This window comes from Giraffa tippelskirchi, chromosome 8, assembly GCF_054371585.1.
Source record: "Giraffa tippelskirchi isolate mGirTip1 chromosome 8, T2T-mGirTip1v1.2.pri, whole genome shotgun sequence".
Classification (NCBI taxonomy): domain Eukaryota; kingdom Metazoa; phylum Chordata; class Mammalia; order Artiodactyla; family Giraffidae; genus Giraffa; species Giraffa tippelskirchi.
The window spans coordinates 43,874,694-43,897,965 of record NC_137282.1 but is presented as its reverse complement, the minus strand read 5'-3'; positions in this window follow the sequence as shown (position 1 = coordinate 43,897,965).

The following is a 23,272-nucleotide window of genomic DNA, read 5'->3' as shown; positions in this document are numbered from 1 at the left end:
TGCTGAAGCCCATGGGTTCACAAATAGTTGGACATGACTTAGTGACAGAAAATAACAACAACAATATTGTGTGCCCTTAAGTGCATCAGGAAGGTACTACATTTCTCAAATGACTCCTGCTATCAACTGTCTTGAGCAAGAAAGCTCTCATAATGACAGAGCCATTGCTTTAGAGTTATGAATGCAAACTATTACCATTTGAAGATGAATATGTATTAGATAAGCACTGTAGTTTGTAGATCTTTTATGCACATTGCTTTGTGGTAATAAAACAACCACACTAGAGTAGAAGTATTATCCCCAGGTTACAGATTAAGAACTTGAAGCTCAGCATGAATGTATAAATTGACCAAGGTCACTCTAACAGTAAATTAAACTAGAGCACCAAATATTGATTTCAGATCTGTCCACCTCAAAAGCCCATGCTCTATTTTTACATACTACTCAACTACGTATGCTTTCTGCTACAGCTCTAATCTATTTAAGATTGGCTTGGGAAAATTACTCACTATTTGCAACTGCTGCAAATTTTGCTGAGCCCTCATCACCGGTCAGCTTGCTTTATATTTCATTCCTGCTGTCCTCCAAATTTAGATGTTCTCCACGCTCTTCTTAGTGAAGTGAAGCTGCCTTCTATTTATTGAACTGCAGGACCATCTTATAGAAGACTGTATTATACTAGTACTTATTACTTCTGATAGCACTGTAGTGTTTTATTTTTACCTCCTTTTGCTCTTTACCTCCTTTCTACTTTCCTAAGCTAGCCTAAGCAAACTTTGTGAGTCTGTCTTTCCCCACCAGAATTGTGCTTCACATATAACTGTTTCTCCTACTCTGCTGGTTTCTAAGTGAAGTGAAAGTTGCTCTGTTGTGTCTGACTCTTTGTGAAAGCTTGATTAGACAGTTCATGAAATTCTCCAGGCCAGAATACTGGAGTAGGTAGCCTTTCCCTTCTCCAGGGGATCTTCCCAATCTAGGGACTGAACCCAGGTCTCCTGCATTGCAGGCAGATTCTTTAGCAGCTGACCAACCAGGGAAGCCCAAGAATACTGGAGTGGGTAGCCTATCCCTTCTCCAGTGGATCTTTCTAACCCATGAATCAAACCAGGGTCCCTGCATTGCAGGTGGATTCTTCACTAAGTGAGCTATCAGGGAAACCCCTGGTTTCTAAACCTCAACTTAAAATCAGCCTGGTCCTAATCCTCCAATCCCTCAAATATTTTTCCATCGTTCTCCACTTATTTCACTGCAGAACTCTGAAAGAACAGTATATATCCTTGACAAAATTTGCCATCCACTTATACAATGGATGCCTGGGTACTCTAACCAACCCTTCTGTTCAGTTCAGTTCAGTTCAGTGGCTCAGTCATGTCTGACTCTTAGTGACCCCGTGAACTGCAGCACTCCAGGCTTCCCTGTCCATCACCAACACTCAGAGCTTACTCAAACTCATGTCCGTTCAGTCGGTGATGCCATCCAACCATCTCATCCTCTGTTATCTCCTTCTCCTCCTGCCTTCAATCTTTCCCAGCATCAGGGTCTTTGCCAATGAGTCACTTCTTCACATCAGGTGACCAAAGTATTGGAGTTTCAGATTCAGCATCAGTCCTTCCAATGAATATTCAGGACTGATTTCCTTTAAGATGGACTGGTTGGAGTTCCTTGCAGTATAAGAGAATCTCAAGAGTCTTCTCCAACACCACTGCTAAAAGCATCAATTCTTTGGTGCTCAGCTTCTTTATAGTCCAACTCTCACATTCATACATGACTACTGGAAAAAACATAGCTTTGACTAGATGGACCTTTGTCGGCAAAGTAATGTCTCTGGTTTTAAAAATGCTGTCTAGGTTCGTCATAAATTTTCTTCCAAGGAGCAAGCATTGTTTAATTTCATGGCTGCAGTCACAATCTGCAGTGATTTTGGAGCCCCCAAAAATAAAGTCTCTCACTGTTTCCACTGTTTCCCCATCTATTTGCCATGAAGTGATGGGACCACATTCCATGATCTTAGTTTTCTGAATGTTGAGCTTTAAATAATTTTTTTCACTCTCCTGAGGCTCTTCTTCCTTTTCTCCCATAAGGGTGGTGTTATTTGCATATCTGAGGTTATTTCCCTTTCTCCCAGCAATCTTGACTCCAGCCTGTGCTTCATCCTGCCCAGCATTTCTGATGATGCACTCTGCATATAAGCTAAATAAGCAGGGTGACAATATACAGCCTTGATGTACTCCTTTCTCAAGTTGGAACCCCTCTGTTGTTCCATGTCCAGTTCTAACTGTTGATACTTGACCTGCATACAGCTTTCTCAGGAGGCAGGTCAGGTGGTCTGGTATTTCAATCCTTGAAGAATTTTCCACAGTTTGTTGTGATTCATATAGTCAAAGGCTTTGACATAGCCAATAAAGCAGAAGTAGACGTTTTTTCTGGAACTCTCTTGCTTTTTTGATGATCCAACAGATGTTGGCAATTTGATCTCTGGTTCCTCTGCCTGTTCTAAATCCAGCTTGAACACCTGTAAGTTTATGGTTCATGTACTGTTGAAGCCTGGCTTGGAGAATTTTTAGCATTACTTTACTAGCATGTGAGATGAGTGCAGTTGTGCAGTAGTTTGAGCATTCTTTAGAATTGCCTTTCTTTGGGACTGGAATGTAACAAAGACTTTTCCCAGTCCTGTCACCACTGCTGAGTTTTCCAAATTTGCTGGCATATTTAGTGAAGCACTTTCACAGAATCATCTTTCAGGATTTGAAATAGCTCAACTGGAATTCCATCACCTCCACTAGCTTTGTTCATAGTGATGCTTCCTAAGGCCCACTTGACGTTGCATTCCAGGATGTCTGGCTCTAGTCCAGTGATCACATCATCGTGATTATCTGGGTCGTGAAGATTTTTTCTGTATAGTTCTTCTGTGTATTCTTGCCACCTCTTCTTAATACTGTCTGCTTCTGTTAGGTCCATACCATTTCTGTCCTTTATTGTGCCCATCTTTGCATGAAATATTCCCTTGGTATCTCTAAATTTCCTGAAGAGATCTCTAGTCTTTCCCATTCTATTGTTTTCCTCTGTTTCTTTGCATTGATCACTGAGGAAGACTTTCTTATATCTTTGTGCTATTCTTTGGAACTTTGCATTCAAATTGGTATATCTTTCCTTTTCTTCTTAGTCTTTTGCATCTTTTCTTTTCACAGCTATTTGTAAGACCTCTTTAGACAACCATTTTGCCTTTCTGCATTTCTTTTTCTTGGGGTTGGTCTTTATCACTGCCTCCTGTACAACGTCACAAACATCTGTCCATAGTTCTTCAGGCACTCTGTCTATCAGACCTAATCCTTTGTATCTATTTCTGACTTCCACTGTATAATCGTACGGGATTTGATTTAGGTCATACCAGAATGGTCTAGTGCTTTTCCCTATTTTCTTCAATTTAAGTCTGAATTTGGCAATAAGGAGTTCATGATTTTGGCCACAGTCAGCTCCCAGTCTTGTTTTTGCTGACTGTATAGAGCTTCTCCATCTTTGGCTGTCAAGAATGTAATCAATCTGATTTTGGCATTGACCATCTAGTGATGTCCAGGTGTAGAGTCATCTCGTGTGTTGTTGGAAGAGGGTGTTTGTTATGACCAGTTCGTTCTCTTGGCAAAACTCCGTTAACCTTTGCCCTGCTTTGTTCTGTACTCCAAGGCCAAATTTACATGTTACTCCAGGTATCTCTTGACTTCCTACTTTTGCACTCCAGTCCTCTATAAAGAAAAAGACAACTCTTTTGGGTGTTAGTTCTAGAAGGTTTTTTAGGTCTTCATAGAACCATTCAACTTCAGCTTCTTAAGCATTAATGGTCAGGGCATAGACTAGGATTGCTGTGATATTGAATGGTTTGCCTTGGAAACAAACAGAGATCATTTTGTCATTTTTGAGACTGCATCCAAGTACTGCATTTCAGACCCTTTTGTTGACTATGAGGGCTACTCCATTTCTTCTAAGGGATTCTTGCCTACAGTAGTAGATATAATGGTCATCTGATTTAAATTACAGTCCATTTTAGTTCCTGATTCCTAAAATATCGATGCTCACTCTTGCCATCTCCTGTTTGACCACTTCCTATTTGCCTTGTTTCATGGACCTAACATTCCAGGTTCCTTTGCAATACTGCTCTTTACAGCAATGGGCTTTACTTCCATCACCAGTCACATCCACAACTGGATGTTGTTTTTACTTTGGCTCCGTCTCTTCCTTCTTTCTGGAGTTATTTCTCCACTGATCTCCAGTAGCATATTGGGCACCTACTGACCTGGGGGGTTCATCTTTCACTGTGCTATCTTTTTGCCTTTTCATACTGTTCATGAGGTTCTCAAGGCAAAAATACTGAAATGGTTTGCCATTCCCTTCTCCAGTGGACTATGTTTTTTCAGAACTCTCCAATATGACCTGCCCATCTTCGTTGGCCCTACACAGCATGGCTCATAATTTCATTGAGTTAAGACAAGGCTGTGGTCCATGGGATCAGACTGGTTAGTATTCTGTGACTGTGGTTTTCATTCTGTCTGCCCTCTGATGGAGAAGGATAAGAAGCTTATGGAAACTTCTTGATGGGAGAGACTGACTGAGGGAGAAACTGGGTCTTGTTCTAATGAGTGGGGCCATGCTCTGTAAATCTTTAATCCAATTTTCTGTTGATGGACCTGGTTGTGTTCAACCTTACTTAGCTGAAATTGACCACTCAAGGGTTTCTGGACATTCTGGGGAAAATCCCTCTTGATTGGCCTTAGAGCTAGATACCAGCATCTCTCAGTGGCAATTCATGCTGTTAATCTCCCTCCTGACTTTGAAAACTTTTTCTTCATTTGTCTTTTTGCTTGTTCTTTCCCTGGATTCCTTCAGTAAGTGCCTCCTTTTAATTTCTGTTTTTCTTAAAGAAAGTGCCAGTGCTAAATTGATAGCATATTTTCTCTCTCTTCATATTCCTCCCCATAGTAATTTCACCTACTTTCATATATTGAAATATTATGTCAAACAGATTATATATCTATATCTGCTCCTTAAACTCTGGATTATTTCCTTTCCATTTTCTATAGACTGTCTGATATCTCTCCATGAACATACCATTTATTAACCATTGAAATGTAATAGACAGTAAAGAATATGCCTGCAATGCAGGAAACCTGGGTTCAATCCCTGAGCTGGAAAGATACCTTGGAGAAGGGAATGGCAACTTATTGCAGTATTCTTTCCTGGAGGAGTCCTTGGACAGAGAGGATCCTGGCAGGCTATATAGTTCAGGGGATCGCAAAGAGTTGGGCATGACTAAGCAACTAACACAAAAGGTAATATGGCTAAAACAAATTCACCCCATGCATATTCATACAAGAAATCAGTATTTCTTTATCATCTATTGCTCAAATCTCAGAGTTGTCTTGAACTATTCCTCTTACTTATTTCTCTCTTATAATTTAGTTCCCCAGATATCAAAACTGTCATATTCTATCTGAAATATGGCTTATATTCAATGTCTCTTTCCTATCACTGCTGCAGATCAGTATTTACACTTCATTTTATGAATCGCTTTATAATTTTACAACTCCTAACTTTACTCACCACCTCAGGCCTTCATCTGATTGAATCAGGACCACCTATAGTAGGGAGGGCAATCTGCTTTATTCAATCTACAGATTCAAATATTAATTTCACCGAGACACTCCCTCACAGACAGGCTCTGAACAATATTTGACCCACTACTGGGACACTCCTGGGCATAATCAAGTTTACTGCGACAAAATTAATCATCACAATCCCCTTTTGACCAGGGCAAGACATTAGAGACATTGGCCATCTTCACCCCGTGCCAGCAGGGAGGAAATTTCACTTTCTACTGCAAAAAGATTATTCTATTCCAGGATCTAAAAACAGAGGTTGGGAAGAAAGGGCTCTCTTCAGACCCATAGATTGCTGACTGCCAAGCCTGTTCCTTGAAGAAAGTTCTGGACAGCAGCACACTGGGTTACAACAAAGATAAAACAAAACCCTAAAAGATTGAAATTAAATTGTTAGGATTCAAGTTCTCCATCTACCATAATAACTGACTATTTTGATTAAGACTGTTGTCATTCCTGCTTCAAATTGTTAGCTATTAAGTTAGAGATGTCAGTTTTACGCAAAATTCAAACCACCAAGCAATAAGCAACTTCTTTCTGAGAAACACATCTTGCAGGAATGGGATCCTTTATGAAACTGCACTTTGAAAATAACTCATCTTTATTCCAGGAAATGGAATTGTGGGAAGAGGTAGCATTAAGAAAATAATTGTAAGAGCATATATATTTTTTTCATTTTGTCCTGATTCTGGTTTTTCATATATTTAACTTCCACATTAACCTAGATGAATTTTATATGGAGTCATTTGAAAGAAAAAAACAAAAAATATCTTTAAAGAACATTAAAATATACTGGCTTTAGATGTTTTTAGAAGGGCAGAGTTTAAAGATGTCTAACATTTTGCTAAAAGCATAGACGTGTTCTTTCTTTGAAGGAACTTGACCCAATAGAAACACCTGCCTCATTAAAATGCTCAGTTTGCTAAGTTTGAACTTTAAAGTGCAATTTCTTTTCGATTGAAAAAAAAATGGCCATATTTAATGCTTTAAATTGAACTTTTCCAAAAATGACAGAATGGATTTCTTAAACTAACAATCATGAAAGTAAAAATACACTTTAAAATTCAAAGTTGTATCACCAGTAAAAGATAACCTTGGGATAACTATACATTTTAAATAATATTTATACTTATGCAAATGAAGTAGTAAATTGCTTTTTTCAAATTTTAATTACTCTCTGTGTTAATTCATAGGTATATTAATTATTAAAGTGTCAAAGCAATTTTTATATGTTTTTACTTCTGAACAGCTGTTATAAATCTCAGTTAATTTTTTTGAAAATTATATTCTTTATTAGAGAACTTTAATATTTCTTCTGAAGTCTTTAGTACATGTATCAACACATTCATCTCATAAATGTTTTTGTGTTTGTGTGTGTTTTGGAAACTTTCGCAAAATAGTTAAATACTCCCTGCTCTATCATTTTTTGCTGCCCACTTCCTACCTCCAAAAGTACTGAACATAATGTGCTAAAGACTACTAGTACAATTAAATTTTATTTTCCTTTCTAATCACAAAATGCTCTGCAAAATCATTTTTGGAATGTCAGGTTTTTTAGTTGCTAAGAATTGGTTACAGTTACAGATGCAATGATGCCATCTTAGTGTTTATCTCTTCTTTAACTCTTTTCATTATGTTTCATCTTACCTTCTTATAATCAAATGACATATTAGAAATAGCCTAGAAAGTATGGTTGAGTCCATTCACTGCTCACCTGAAACTGGAACATTGTTAATACTGCTACTGCTACTGCTAAGTCGCTTCAGTCGTGTCCGACTCTGTGCGACCCCATAGACGGCAGCCCACCAGGCTCCGCCATCCCTGGGATTCTCCAGGCAAGAACACTGGAGTGGGTTGCCATTTCCTTCTCCAGTGCATGAAAGGGAAAAGTGGAAGTGAAGTCGCTCAGTCGTGTCCGACTCCTAGCGACCCCATGGACTGTAGCCTACCAGGCTCCTCCGTCCATGGGATTTTCCAAGCAAGAGTACTGGAGTGGGGTGCCATCGCCTTCTCCGACATTGTTAATAAGCTATACCCTAATACAAACTGTTTTTGGTGTTAAAAAAATCAAAATTAAATTAAAAAAGGACATTAATTTTTTTTAATTAAATAAAAATGAAGAGGGAAACATTAATTTTTTTAAAAAAGAAACATCCTAGAAAACTACAATGGAAGATAAATGAATTGCACTCTTTATTTTTCAATACTTTGAACTTGAATGCCTGTTGTAGCTATCATATTTATTAACCTGATCTACTGAATATTTGCCCTTTAATCCTCAGTGTATTCATCTGTAAAACATGGGATGTACCTGGTGGGAGGTGAATATCATTTTGTGTTTAGAATATTATATCCCAGATAGCACTAGTGGTAAAGAATCCACTTGCCTATGCACAGGATGTAAGAGATGTGGGTTCACTCCCTGGGTCAGGAAGATCCCCTGGAGAAGGGCATGGCAACCCACTCCAGTATTCTTGCCTGGAGAATCCCATGGACGGAGGAGCCTGGCGGACTACAGTCCATAGGGTCGCAAAGAGTTGGACATGACTGAAGCCATGCAACACACATGTGTGCACCAAAGAATTCGTGAAAGATTCAGAAATGAAGGCTAGGGTACTTGTGAATGTAAGAAGACACATAAAGATAAAAATAAGAAGATTGGCTGAAAGTCTGTATGAAAAGCAGCTAGACTCCAAATTCCCTGGGAGCTTCTGTGTGAACAGGAAACAGCTTCCCCCCATCGTGACTGACAGCATGAGACTTCACCACAGAGGTCTCTGGATTCAGGGCTACCAGGCAGGCCTGAGGATAAGGTTGCTCTCCCAAGAGTGGGGTTAGGAGACTCTCTGGAGTACTATGACATGTGCAAATGGGTGAGTAACTCAGGGACTATTAGGGATGAACCACATGGAGCTGTAAAATAAGATAGAGAAATTAAGAGGAGGCAGAAAAAGGAGAGAACACGTTAATTGTGATACGCTCAAACACATTTTGGCCAGACTTTTGACCCTCCAGTTGCGCCCAATCACATGTGTATATTCTCAAAACTTCTATGTTCATATTAAAAGAATTTTACCTGTGAGACCATGGCACATGTAGGAAGGCAGTTACAGTCTGATTAGTCATGTCTGACTCTTTGAACCACACAGACTCTAGTTCACCAGGCTCCTCTGTTTATGGGATTCTCCAGGCAAGAATACTGGAGTGGGTAGCCCTTTCCTTCTCCAGGGGATCTTCCTGACCCAGGGATCAAATCCAGGTCTCCCACATTACAGGCAGATTCTTTATCCTCTGAGCCACTGGGGAAGCCCCCTGATTCACTTTGGGATAATTCTGATGATCAAATGATAGATATCTCATATTTCATCATGCTATGCAATATTTTCAGAGTTCTTAATAAGAAAAAATCAACAATTTATGAAAAATCTGTTTTCAATCAATCTAGGATATACCAAATTAAAAAAAAAAAAGGTCTCCCAGAGCTTGGAAAGAACTTATTCAAGCTCTAATTCTGCTAATTTAAATTTCTCCTGAATTAAGGCTTGATTTAATTTCACCATGGGGAAGCACAGATCTAGCTTTGACTTTTAAATCTATGGTTTGCTAAGTTTTTCTTACACATAACTTTTTTGATGACTTCTGGTTTTACAGAGTCTCAGATGTGAATTGATATTAATATGGTATAACTAAAACGTGGAGCTGATCTCCAAAAGTGTTAGAATTGATGGAAATTGTAATAGTAATACTTAAAAGTTCTTGCACCATTGTTATATTGATTGCGACCTATTTGTAACGAATGAACAGTCAAAATTTTTAGAATATCAAATGATAAACATACCATAGTCATTGCATAGTACCACTATTTCATTCAATAATAAAAACAACTAAGGCAAATAACATTTGCCAGGTCTTGTGCATTGCAGGCTGATTCTTTACCATCTCAGCCACCAAGCAAGCCCTTGTCAAAATACACCTGTTTTAATGAAGAAAGCACTGTGGTTTTGAAGAGAAAAACTTCAAAGTCAAGAGACTGTTTTTGTAAATTTCTTATAGACTTGCTCCTTGACCTTGAATAAATCATTAAATCTATCATGAAATGTGCTTCTCCAAGTACAAGTGGTGTGGTTAGATTTTATCCACGCTTTTTACTTAAGTAATTAATTCATTAAATAAACCCCATGTGGAAAGTCCAACAAATAAAACAGATCAAAGCATATAACCCTCCCACTGAAATGAGGTTTGATTAAGAATTCAAGTATAATAGCCCCTGTAGTTATTCCAAGGGTGTCTTGAGCAGATTTGAAAACTTCTGTATTATTACGATATTTCAAGAATTTTGAGAAAGAATAAAAACTCAATAAAGTCTATGGGTTAAATATAAAGGAATTTTGGATGCTCATTTGTTAGGATATCATATATTTTCATGTATGTATATAAATTTCAAAAATATACACACATATGATATATGACATATATATTTTAGAATGATTACCTGATCAAGATAATTAGCACATCCATCACCTAACATAGTTAACTTCCCTTTCCTTTCTTTTTTTATTTTATGTGGTGAGAATGATTAAGATTTTAGCATCTCACCACCTCACAGATGTGTGGAGAGAGTAACATGGAATCTTATAATACCATATGTAAAACAGATAGCCAATAGGAATTTGCTGTATGACTCAGGGAACTTAAACAGGGGCTCTGTGGCAATCAGAAGGGTGGGATGAGGAGGAAGATGGGAGGGAGGAGATATGGATGTACCTATGGTTGATTCTTGTTGATGTATGGCAGAAAACCACAAAATTCTGTAAAGCAAGCATCCTTCAATTTAAAAATATATATATATATTTCTGCATCTCTCAAGGACAGGTTTCTCCCATAATCCAAAAATCAAGCATTCCTATGAAACCATTCATCAGCCAAAGTAGAGTAAAGTGAACAGGCAATTATCTTAGGACTCATCATCCTAACAGACCACAAAAGAAATCAGAATAAAACACAGAGGTTCACGGACACAGTTCAAAGTCATGGCAGCTTGATGTCGAGATGCTGAGTGTGGTTCCCAGAGAAGCAGCTTGGTGATGCCGTTCTTGCGGCTCTGAGTGCAACTATTTTTACTTTTCAACCTTTATCCCCAAAGCAGAAATCCTCTTCAGATTTATTTTGGTTAGCCAAAACAAGTACCAACATAGATAGTTCATAAAAGTGAAATGATCTAAACAGAACTTTTATAAAGTAGGGGATAGTCTATGGGGTTGGAAAGAGTCAGACATGACTGAGTGAGTGAACTGAACTGAAACTGTATATAATATTGTATTATACACTGGAGTCACTATGCTGTACATTAGATTATTTTTAATTAATTAATTAAATTAATTTATTTATTTTTGGGTGCACTGCATCTTCATTGCTGCACACAGGCTTTCTCTAATTGCGGTGAGTGGGGGCTACTCACTCTCGCAGTGTGTGGGCCTCTCATTGCAGTGGCTTCCCTGATTGTGGACCACAGGCTCTAAAACATATGCTCAGGAGTTGTGGCACATGGGCTTAGTTGCCCCATGGCATTTGGAATCTTTCTGGACCAGAGGTCAAACCTGTGTCCACTGCATTCGGCAGATTCTTAACCACTGGACCACCAGGGAAGCCCCATTAGATTCTTAAAAGATATTCTTATAAATGAAAATGTGTACCCTTTGACTGACGTCACCTATATTCTCATTTTCCCCAGCCTAGGAATCAGAAGACTCAATAAAGCACATTGACTTTTTTTAATACTGGTGGGCACTATCCAATCCATTGAGTGTCTAAATAGAGGAAAAGACAATGGAAGAAAGAATTCACCCCCTTCTCTGCCTGACTGAATGAGCTGAGACGTGGGTCATCTCCTGACCTCAGGCTGAGACTTATAGCATTACCTCCCCTGTTCTTAGGCTTTCAGACCGGGACTGGAAGACACCGATGACTTTCCTGACACTCGAGTTTACAAATGGCAGAATGTGGGATGTCTCAGTCTCCAAAATCATAAGCCAACGCCTAATAAATCTCTTTTTATGTATATAAAAATTCTATCAGTTCAGTTTCTTTGAACAACACTAAGACATCTGCCCATTAAGAAACAAAGGTCCATCTAGTCAAGGCTATGGTTTTTTCAGTGGTCATGTACGGATGTGAGAGTTGGACTATAAAGAAAGCTGAGCACCGAAGAATTGATGCTTTTGAACTGTGGTGTTGGAGAAAACTCTTGAGAGTCCCTTGGACTGCAAGGAGATCCAACTAGTCCATTCTAAAGGACATCAGTCCTGGGTGTTCATTGGAAGGACTGATGTTGAAGCTGAAACACCAATACTTTGGCCACCTGATGCGAAGAGCTGACTCATTTGAAAAGACCCTGATGTTGGGAAAGATTGAGGGCAGGAGGAGAAGGGGACAACAGAGGATGAGATGGCTGGATGGCATCATCGACTCAATGGACATGGGTTTGGGTGGGCTCTGGAAGTTGGTGATGGACAGAGAGGCCTGGCGTGCTGCGGTTAATAGGGTCGCAAAGAGTCGGAGATGACTGAGTGACTGAACTGAACTGAACTGAATGTATTTAGATGTTGTCACATGTCTTCAAGGTTGAAGAGGGTGCAAAATCACACCCATGTGAGAAACACTGGTTCAGATCAGTACTTCTCAAACTACTTTTGTTGAAAGACCAGGGTTTTTTTTTTTTCTTTTAATTCCAATCTCCTTGAGACTTATTATTTTATAAAAACATATATGCAACACTGATGCTCAGTTTATGTCTAGTATTTTCACATATCAAAATGTTTGAGGAGTATCCCTGGTACATGTACGTTAAAATGGAGCATCACGGATCTCTAGTCAGGAGCTGTACTAATCCATTATATAACAGTGTATGCAGCAGCGTTAATAATATTACAACACAGAAGTAGAGATCCATATGCAGGTCTAAGCAGAGCTTGCACATAAGATGTCAAAGAGTTCTTTAGAAGAGCTAGGAATGCTTGTGCATACTGATAACCTGTCTAATAGCAGAGCAGTGCCCGTTATATATTCACACATGTATTTCTTGAATGCACGGGTGAAAGAAAAGGTCACTTAGAAACTTTCCTCCTTAAATCTATGAAAGTACCTGACTTCACTGCAAGATACTTTACCAAAGTAGGACTTTATAAGAGCCGAGAGCATATCTGCACATTACCAAGAATGATGTTGAGCACACAGTGACTGCTCAATAAACATGTACCAAGTTAGTATCTTATTAATTTCCTTTTGTCTGTGTTGCCAGTTAATAAATGAATGAATGATTGAATAAAGGACTAATTACATACGAGATTTTCATGAAAATGGTGGTAAAAAAGCTTCCTGGCACAGGTGGCACAGCAGACAAACTCTGTTGCTTGTCCACAAGGTTTACACCATCAAGATGATGTATTGTGGGACTTCCCTAGTGGTCAGGTGGTTAAGACTCCACACTCCCAATGCAGAGGGCCCAAGTTTGATCTCTAGTCAGGGAACTAGGTCTCACATGCCACAATTCAATATCTTGCATGCCACAGCAAAGATTGAACATCCTGTGTGCTGCAATTAATACCTGGTACAACCAAATAAATACATATATTTTTTAAAGATGATGTATTGTATGAAAATACACATGAGAAGTTTGCATAAATATGTGATATTTATACATCAAGATACAGATAAATGGCCAAGTAAATGGAGAGATGCCAACATTCAACTGTAGGAAGAATTTTCCCATTTGGCCTTGAGGGTATACATTAAAGTATGGATGAGCGAGTGAGTGGGCTGTGTGTATGCAATCTGTATAGAAGTCCTACTTTCAAAGCTTCAAGTTGTACTGTTTAATCAAAGTAGCAAGGTTATAAAAAGTGTGTATCTTAAACAGAAACGAATCTTGGTTTCAAATGATTTTATGATGCCAGCTCAACAACTTGATCATATTGCTTGCCTTGTAAAATGTTAAGGCAGCTATAAGACTGTTTTTAATTTATTCTCTTGGCCTGGATCCACTGTAGTTCTTGTAGCATTCTGTCAGCACTATTTTCCTATTGAATGTCAATGAGATGTTCTACTGTGATTTCTTGTTTTTAATCCAATACTTCAAGTAAACAACAAAACATGTGCATTCTGATTGACAAATTATTTATTTTGCTACCAAAGAGCAATTTTATATTTTAATTATCATAATATCACACAATAAAGCCTCAGGTTGACTATGTCCCAAAATACATGTATATCTGTGTATATTATACATATATATATATGTGCTATGCATATATTATGTATATAATGTATATATTATGAATGAAGAGAGAGTAGGGGAGAATTTCTACATTACTTCATTAATTAAATATTATATTTAAGGGGATATTACACCAAATTGTTGAAATGATGATTTGTAATTAACTCCAAATATGCCATTTTAAAAGGGCTTTATTTTTTTTTTTTGGCAATTTAAACTTTTCCATAGCATTATTAAATTTTTAAAATAGAAGACAGAAAAGGAAAAATATATCACATTTTGAAAGCAAATGTCTTCACATTTAGTACTTGCATGTTATAAAGAACATCTGATCTATTTTTTTTCACATAAATTACTATACAGTTTTAAAAAAGAAAGTAGTTTGTAAAATTCCAAGCCTATCATACTTTAGAAGTGTTTATATGCATTAAAAGTGCAGTGAGTCACATAGAATTACTTTTAGTAACCTGCTATTCTGTGAAATTAAAATATGAGTCCACCTACATTCAAATTCAAAGAATATATTTATTGTACAATGCCAAGTTCACTCCTACAACCCTGGCATCTACTCACCACCTTTTTCAAAAAAACTAACTTAATAGAAGGACTCAATTTTTTTTTTTTTAAGTGAAAGTGATAGTCGCCCAGTTGTGTCCAACACTTTGTGCACCCATGGGCTGTAGCCTGCCAGACTCCTCTGTCCATGAAATTCTCCAGGCAAGAATACTGGAGTGGGTTACCATCCCCTCCTCCAGGGCATCTTCCTCACCCAGGGATCAAACCCAGGTCTCCTGTATTTTTAGGCAGGTTCTTTATCACCTGTACCATCAGAGAAGTGTTAATTCTGTGAAGCAAAATTATCATAGGTTGAGTGACATCAGTTATGTATGGATACAGGCACATACATTTATATATATGGCGATTATATTCAAAGCTTTAATGAATTATCCACATCTGTGCCTCATGATTTTCAGTCTCTAGATTTTTAAATACTTCTTGGTTGAGATGTAAAAATGAGCTCACTCTAACTGGCAGGATTACCTCGGTAAGGAAGCAAGGTTCAGTCTCCTGGTTTCCATGGGAAGTCATTTGTTTCCTGGCATTTAGGTTTGTATTTTTAGAAGTGACTAATACCTCCTGGGTAAAAGCCATTTCTGCCAGGAGGATTAATTGTAGCTCTCATGCCCACTAAGCCATCAAATGTCCCACCTCCTGCTGTGAGAAGACAATGGTGTCAGACACTTGAGTGACACTTCCCTTGTCAAAGCCCCATAAAGTCCCACCTGGATATGCAGCTGCTGCAGAGCTTTGGCAGTCTGCCAAACCCTTCATTTCAGGCTTCTGCCTCTTAACTTGCACATGAAGTGTAAGATAAAGTGCTCAAAGGTGGGCAAAATGATGTAAAGCCGCAATATCTAAAATAGATGTGATTTTAGGATTGGCAAGCTGGATGGTGTGAGATACAATGATTTTCCTGAAATTCCAAGATCTCCACTGTAGTGCATAATCATGTTAAGATTCCTCAAAGTCTGGGAATCTTTCAAAACCCACTTACCTTCAAAGGTAAAATGAGAGGTTGGAAACACAGACCTTAGAGAGAATCCTGGCTTCTAAAGTGACATTTCGGTGAAATTAGAATCTAAGCTTTGGGACTTTTCCAAAGACACATACCTGCCAAAATTAGGACTAGAATGAGTATTTTTTCTGACTCTTCCAGGACTTGAATCCAGCATCAACACCTTGTAACTCATGGATATATTTCTTTTTTTTTTTTTCTGTACATTGATTCATGGCCATTTCCTTTTATTTTCTTCATTAAGCTGCAAAGCCACTAACAATGTCGTTCATTGCCCTTGAGCGCTTAGTCTCAGTCGTGTCCAACTCTTTCAGACCCCATGGACTGTAGCCCACCAGGCTTCTCTGTCAATGGGATTTTCCAGGCAAGAATACTGGAGTGGGTTGCAATTGCCTCCTCCAGGGGATCTACCTGACCCAGGGATCAAAGGTGTGTCCTCTGTGTCTACTGTAATACAGGTGTATTTTTACCACTGAACCACCAAGGAAGCTCCTTATTGCTCTTGGGTTTACTTTATAGAACACTTTGCTAAGTTGTGAAAGAAGTGCACACATTAGAAGAAAGACCACATTGCTTTTAAGAGAGAGTAGTTTTCTGATCATACTTTTAATTTCTAATGTTTAATCAGTGTTAACAACTGCAAAAACATTTTTATCTTCAAGTTAGAATAAGAAAAAGATATTCATATCTCTCTTAATACAAGATCTGGTGATATACAACTTCTTATATGTGACTCTTCCCGGGCTTCTCAGGAGGCACTAGTGGTAAAGAACCTGCCTGTCAATACAGGAGATGTAAGAGACTTGGGTTTTATCCCTGGGTTGGGAAGATCCCCTGGAGGAGGGCACAGTCACCCACTCCAGTACTCTTGCCTGGAGAATCCCATGGACAGAGTAGCCTAGCGGGCTACATTTCATGGGGTCACAAAGAGTCAGACACGACTAAAGTGACTTAGAATGCACATACATGAACTCTACCTTGTTTACAAGAGAGTGTTAGTCACTCAGTCATCCCCTACTCTTTGCAACCTCATGGACTGTAGCCTGCCAGGCTCCTCTGTCCATGGGATTCCCCAGAGAAGAATACCGGAGTGGGTTGCCATTTCCTTCTCCAAGGGATCTTGCTGACCAGGGATTCAACCCAGGTCTCCTGAACTGCAGGATGACTCTTTACCTTCTGAGCCACCAGGAAAGTAAAATTATTTTCTATTTTAGTAGATAATTATACAGATTGCCACTGAAATCCCACCAGTAGCTTCCTGTACAATAACTGGCAGAAAGTAAGTGTGTAAAGAAGAGAAAGTAATTCAGATTGCCACATGGCTGCTCAATCAAGATTTCTATTAAGTTATTTTAAAGTATATTAGTGCAGTTGTAACTAATTTCAGTGATTTATATTGCCAGGAGAATCCCCAGAAGTGGTCCTGAAATTAATGCTTGGCTTTTATTTAAAATAACCACCTTAGTGGTTTTTTCTAAATGGAACTTCCTGAAAAGTAACAACACTTTGACTTAATTACTGAGACAGTTCATGTTTATCACCCTTGGCTGCAGTGGGAAATTTTAAAAAGAATTAACATAAATGTGGATCTTTTTTCTTTTTCTCCTCATGAGGTGTAAGAACAACGGAGCAATGTAAGACATGAAGAAAATTCTAAAAATAGTAACACTTGTCAACAGAATCTAGGACATTGAACTTAATTGCTTAAGTTAATGATGCCTGTGATACAGATTACAGCACTATCTGCAAAAGTGTGTGTGGCATTCACAGATGCTTGGCTTCAGTTTTATGTTTATCAGCATTGATGACTTTTGACAGTAGCATTTAAATGGGCAAATAGCAATCAAAATGATTTGTTCACAAGACATTTTCCTATGCGTGTCTCCTCAAATAGAAAAAAAAAATTACTATTAATTTATTTAATAAGGTCAAAGAAAACTCTGACTGTAAGTTCCTACAATTCTTCAATTAAGGGAAAGAACAATAAAATCAGAGCCAAGGAGATTATATTCACTCTCCATCTCTACATCTAGCATACTATGAGACTTAAGGCAAATGCATTACCTTTCAGCCATTGTTTCTTAAGTACCAAGCAGATTAAAAACACCTACACTGTATATAATACAGGGTTTATAGGAGGGTAATGCATATAAAACCTGTAAATTACCAGCCAGTATGTTAATGCCATTCACAGAAAAAGAAAACAGATTTATGCACCTTTGATTATAGTAAAAACTAGGTTATTGTTCCAGTAAGGTAGCATGTGTATTCTCGTCTCATGTATATACATTATTATAATTTTTTTTAAATTGTATTTAAAAAATGCTGCAATGTATTTTGTTTACTATTTATTACTGACTAAAAAGTCCATCAGAAAATCTGGCAAATTGAGATATTAAATTTATATGATTGAGACAGTGAGAGTTGAAAAATTTCTAGTCAATGTTCTCCAATTAATGATCAACATATTAATGTAGTTAATATGAAAACTATACACAAGCAGAAATGTTGTGGTTTTCTTCATTTCTGTCAACCTATAGTGTAGAAAGAAACTATTGAAAGAAGCACAGAAAATCTAGGCTCTGCAATTTTACTACAAACTAGCTTTCATCATGTTAAGCACACTTAATAGACTAGACCTTAGAAGTCTTATATCTAAAATGATGATGCTGAATTTCACAGTTTCCAAGCTTAGTTATAGTTCTAGTTCAAATCTTTGGTTCTAAAATACTTTCTCTATGAACCAATGTCAATACTTGTAAACATATTTGAAACCTCATGCCCGTTTTTTTTTTTTTTTTTTTAATTAAGCACAACTAATACCCTTAATTTTTATTTTTTACCAGCAGTTCCAGGCATCCCTCAGAGACTTTGGTGCTCCAGGACAAGTCAACAATCTAAACTTCCCTCTCAATTCTGGTACCAGTGTAAATTGGTAAAACCATTATGGCAAACAAATATGAAGGTTTCTCAAATAATTAAATATATACCATATGATTAAGCAATTCCACTTGAAATGAAATCACCATCTCAAAGAGACATCTGCACCTCCATGTTCACTGCAGTACTACTTGCAATAGCTGAAATATGCAAACAACTTAAGTGTCCATTAATGAAAGAATTGGTAATAATTTTTGAGTATATGTATATATATATATCCATATACATATAAAGAAAAATCCTTAAAATATTAACACATAAGGTATATAATAATAATTATTGGGTTGGCCAAAAGGTTTATTTGGGTTTTCTATAAGATGCTGTGCAAAAACCCAAGTGAACTTTTTGCCCAACCCATTGCATGCACATATGACATAGAAAAAAACATATAAATATAAAAAAAGGCTCTATATAATCTCATCTACAGTGAGATCTAAAAAAATGAAAAAAAACTCAAAGAAATAGAGAACAGTTGGGTGGTTGTCAGAGGTAGGGAGTGGAGGGTGGGAAGAAATAGATGAAGATGGTCAAAAGATACAAGCTTCCAGTTATAAACTAAGGAAGTCTTGGGGTTAGAGTGTAAGACATGGTGACTATAGTAAGCAGTGCTGAATTGTATATTTCAAAGTTACCAAAGAAATAGATTTTCAAAGTTCACACCACACACACACAAATTCTATATGAGGTGATGGATGTGTTAACTAGTTTTACTGTGGTGATCATTTTGCAGTATATGCTTATATCAAATAATTTCACTGTACTCCTTAAGCTCACACAATGCTACACGTCAATTATTTTTCAATACATTAGAAAAAAAATCAAGACTTCTCTCTTTCCCTTCACCCAAAAATTAAAGAATTGAAAAAAAAAGATACGCTCATGTATTGAAAAAAGACAATAATGAGGCAAAAATTGGTTCAATTTTCTCTTCTTTATTCTAGGTTATCTCCCAGTAATCACCATCACCTTCCATTGATGCAGAGCAGTGTGAAATTAGACAACGCTCACAAGTGGAAAATCCTGTTGTTTAATATCTGGTGAAAAATTAAACAGCCAAAAAATTGACAAGAGGATAACTGATGAGGATAGATCACTTTGTATATAATGAGATATGAATATCTGGTCACTGGAACTAATTCCATGGAAGAGTTCCAGACTCTCTCACTCAATTACAAGACCAGATCTTTTCCTATAAGCTCAAGAACTGTCACAATCTGTACAAAGATTTAAAAAAGTACCCATAATATTGTAATCTCAGATCATCCATTCTTGGGTGAGTTACTGCATTAAAAATCTTCTGCAGTATAGTTCAGTTCAGTTCAGTTCAGTCGCTCAGTCGTGTCCGACTCTTTGCGACCCCATGAATTGCAGCACGCCAGGCCTCTCTGTCCATCACCAACTCCTGGAGTCTACCCAAACCCATGTCCATCGAGTCGGTGATGCCATCCAACCATCTCATCCTCTGTCGTCCCCTTCTCCTCCCGCCCCCAATCCTACCCAGCATTAGGGTCTTTTCCAATGAGTCAACCCTTCGCATGAGGTGGCCAAAGTATTGGAGTTTCAGCTTCAACATCAGACCTTCCAATGAACACCTAGGATTGATCTCTTTTAGGATGGATTGATTGGATCTCCTTGCAGTCCAAGGGACTCTCAAGAGTCTCCTCCAACACCACAGTTCAAAAGCATCAATTCTTCGGAGCTCAGCTTTCTTCACCGTCCAACTCTCACATCCATATATGACCACTGGAAAAACCATAGTCTTGACTAGACGGACCTTTGCTGGCAAAGTAATGTCTCTGCTTTTAAATATGCTATCTAGGTTGGCCATAACCTTCCTTCCAAGGAGTAAGCGTCTTTTAATTTCATGGTTGCAATCACCATCAGCAGTGATTTTGGAGCCCAAAAGAATAAAGTCTGACACTGTTTCCACTGTTTCCCCATCTATTTCCCATGAAGTGATGGGACCAGATGCCATGATCTTAGTTTTCTGAACGTTGAGCTTTAAGCCAACTTTTTCACTCTCCTCTTTCACCTTCATCAAGAGGCTCTTTAGTTCTTCTTCACTTTCTGCCATAAGGGTGGTGTCATCTGCATATCTGAGGTTATTGATATTTCTCCCGGCAATCTTGATTCCAGCTTGTGTTTCTTCCAGCCCAGCGTTTCTCATGATGTACTCTGCATATAAGTTAAATAAGCAGGGTGACAATATACAGCCTTGACGTACTCCTTTTCCTATTTGGAACCAGTCTGTTGTTAACACATCATCAAATGTCAGAGAATCGTATGTGCCATGCTGAAGAAGTTACATGGCACCTTCCTTTTTGATTTATAGGAAGCTAAGATTTAACCATACTCTAGTGAGAAGTGGCAGTAATACTATAGCAGTCTACACACACACACACACACACACACATCATGAGTTTCCATTTACTTGTCTGCCATTGCAACAGGTGATTTTATGATGGGTTTTTACTTGGTGCTTCTGGCTAACTTTGAGGTGAATACATGTGCAAAGAGGGAAGACAGACTCCTAACCCTAAATTGATTAGGTCGCTGTGTGGAGACGCTTAGAGCAGTGCAGTTCAAAGAACTTAAAGAAGCCATCTCCCTGGCTGGCTTGATATCCATCAATGCAGGGGCCACTCTTCCTATAAAGAATGTTCTTGGGCTATCCTCATTATGTAGACAGAAAGCCACTGAAACAGCATTTAAATCAGCTAGAACTAGCTTTAGCTTCAGCAGTGGCAGGTCATATTTTTTCCACTTTGAGCCATGAAATTGTTTGAAATTGTGTGACAAGAATGAATATACTAACAGACATGTAGGGCAAGGTAAAGACAGATAAAACCTCTATGATATAGATCCCTAGATGATTCTAGATATGCTTGGGAAAAAAATAGCAAGATTATAACAAACTCTATATTAAGATTGAAAAAAGGTACAAGGAACCATAATTTGTAGTCTCAGACCATTATTTCAGACCAACAATCAGAAAGATAAGGATGACTTGTAGATAGAATATGTATAATCATTAATAATTATGTTTAGATCCATAGATGTATCCTTTTATATACTTACTGCTGTAAAAATAAATAATATGTAAAATATAATTATACTCATTCTATTTTTCTCAATTATTTGATATTTTGAACTTATATAAAATTGCTAAAGTACAGGGTAAATTTATCAGGACAACTGAGGAAAATGTTCATTGCCAAAATTATATGAAACATTTGTTTCATTAAATATGTATATGAGCTAAATAAATCAGTAAAACACCATCTAAATTTATTATCAGAAAACTGCAATGTACTATTTGTTTGAATATATGCAAGTTATTAATTCTATAGTAAATGAAATAAAGATGCATGTTTATAAGTATAATTATGAAAACAATAGCAGCAATGAGTAAAAAATGGGATATTTGTGAAAACTGTCATTTCAGATTATTTTATAGCATAAATTTCTGTGTATAAACAAAGTAATCATATATACTGTCTTCCATATATATTGTCAATTTAATTGAGATAATGTTAAGTGATGGTCGCGGTTTAGTCGCTAAGTCATGTCTGACCCTTTTGTGACTCCATGGACTGTAGCCCTCCAGGCTCCTCTATCCATGGTAAATCCCAGGAAAGAAGACTCGGCTGGGTTGCCATTTCCTTCTCCAGGGGATCTTCTTAAACTGGGGATTAAAACTGCATCTCCAGCATTGCAGGCAGACTCTTTACCCCTGAGACACCAGAGAAGCCCTTGATGTTAAGTGGTATCCCATATGTAAAATATTATGGGTCCTTGATTGCATACCTGGAGAAAAGATTGTCCTGGAAATTTTCAGCTAGCATTATGCTGAACTCTACCATAAATCACAGAACACATACATTAAGCAATGTTCTGTTATAGCCTGACATCTGAATTTAGTAAAGTGTGTCACTACTACATAGTCAAGTAAGAAGAAAGTTCAATGTGCCATTCTAGGAAAGATAGGAGGTGTACGGTCCAAATGTACACACATAATTAATGATGTACTGAAAGTCTTTTGAATATTTGTCATAGTAGATTTTCTAGCGCTCCACTCATAATCTTAACGTTTACATTTTTCACAATATTACAAAAGGCAAGCCTATTTGTCTTACTCTGATCTCAAACAAACACAAAACAAACATTGCTAATTTATTCAGTATTTCATCTGATATTAGATTGACATAATAAGTTTATAGATAGTAGATAGATATCTATTATCCATTCTATAGAGATATCTATTCTATCAACCAACCTATCTATACTTCTATCTATAAATATATATTCATTTTCAGGAATGAGATTGTCAATTGCTTCAGATGGTCCTGCATTAGGAGAAAACTTTTGCATTTTGAATCATGCTGACTCATTTTAAATGATGCATGTCCCATTGGGAATACGCATAAACAGCGTAAACAGAAAGTTTAGGGCTTTCCTGGGGGCTCAGTGGTAAAGAATCCACCTGCCAATGCAGGAGACATGTGTTCGATCCCACGGTCAAGAAGATCCCTTAGAGAAGGGAATGACGACTCATTCCAGGATTCTTGCCTAGAAAATCCCATTGGCAGAGGAGCCTGGAGGGATATAGTCCTTGGGGTTGAAAAAGAATAGGACATGATTTAGCGACAAAACAACAAAAGAAAGGTGACCTTAGAACTCCTGTAATTAAAAAGTTGAAACAGTCAGTCATGTAAAAAAACTGAATCAGCACAGTTAGTATGAAAGTTATTTTTAAAGGTTATCTGTGACTAGTGTGTTGTGTTCTAGATCTCCTTCTACAGAACTAGAGATTTGTCACATTGCTTCCTGTCCGCT